Below are 1,233 nucleotides of genomic sequence, written 5' to 3'. Positions count from 1 at the left end.
TTGTTAAAAAAATTATGGTGAACGTCACAGAATAAACGGTAAGTTACTTCGAAGTGTAAACTGCAATCCGGTTTCGATTTTGGTTTGTTTTTGAAAAGAATTTAGTGTCACTTTTATCACTTTGGAAGTCATGGACGTCACAATTTCCCAGTTCTTTATATATAGTTTTTGAGTTTTAGTTGCAAGTAACAAAGAAGCTTCTAAGTGTTTGCTCGACCTGCTAGAAATAGCAAGTGAATAAATATCTCTACCATTTAAAATAAGGTGAGGATTCATTTGTCGATGTAGTCATACAAGTTCAACAAAAGGTGGGATGGTCGTAAGTGGAATACCTTCTGTCAGACCTCACTGTTAGATCTGATGAAGATGATAACTGATGGAATTTAATATATTTAATTGAATTATTATAATTCATGCTATTAAATATCAAACCAATTCAGTCCCCTGCTTCCCATCACTAGTGAATAAATACTGAGTTAATGACCGAAAGTGTATGATCGTGAACACAAGCGGCCTCGAAAGGATTTCAGGAGTAACGTTACTCAACTGGGTTCGTAACTCTGAGATCAGGGACTCTATCTAAATGGAGCCGCTACTTCTCCACTTTAAGAGGTCACAACTCTGGTATCAGGGACACGTGATTACAATGTCAAATGAGCCAACCGGCGCGAGATCTGGAGGTTGATCATGGTCTCAGTTGGTCAAGCTTGGGAATTCAACGGGAAAGTGTAATGACGGGTTCTTCTGATAGAAGAGTTGCTTAAGGATTCTATCCCCACGACATTCCCAGGAGTAGTGTGCGGAGAAGATAGACGGATGGATTGATTGATTGATTGACTCACCGTATTTAATATAGTTTTTAATAAGGTTACTTTATTTCAGGAAATTATCTCACAAAATTACTATAGTATCTAAAATTACAATTTTTGTCTGAGTATCGATGGGGGCACCTCTAGATATGAAATGATTTTTGTTTTTCAATATTAACGTAATCACAAGGGCACTGCGTTTACAAAATTCTATGACCTTCGTAAAATGGTTTCGCAGTGTTCCGGCCCTTTACATTGAGAGTTCAAATTTCACGGAACTCAACTTTACCTTTCAGCTTTTAATAGCAACTTCACACAAGTCCTTGTTGATGAAAGCTTTGTAGCTGTGTCCTACACCACGGAACTTTGAGTAACATGTAGCTAAGTCAAATTATGATACATGTATGTATAAATAAATATATAT

At 36.7% G+C, this 1,233-nt stretch overlaps 1 protein-coding gene across 1 annotated transcript in view; it reads left to right on the top strand.

Annotated features, from left to right (window-relative positions):
• Positions 1-1,233, top strand: part of LOC106878188 (uncharacterized) — a 28,888-nt gene that overhangs the window by 24,224 nt on the left and 3,431 nt on the right. The gene's annotated exons all lie outside the window — the stretch shown is intronic.

Source organism: Octopus bimaculoides, chromosome 1 (genome assembly GCF_001194135.2).
Source record: "Octopus bimaculoides isolate UCB-OBI-ISO-001 chromosome 1, ASM119413v2, whole genome shotgun sequence".
Classification (NCBI taxonomy): Eukaryota; Metazoa; Mollusca; class Cephalopoda; order Octopoda; family Octopodidae; genus Octopus; species Octopus bimaculoides.
Note: the sequence above shows the minus strand (reverse complement) of the source record. Positions and strands in the feature narration are given on the sequence as shown.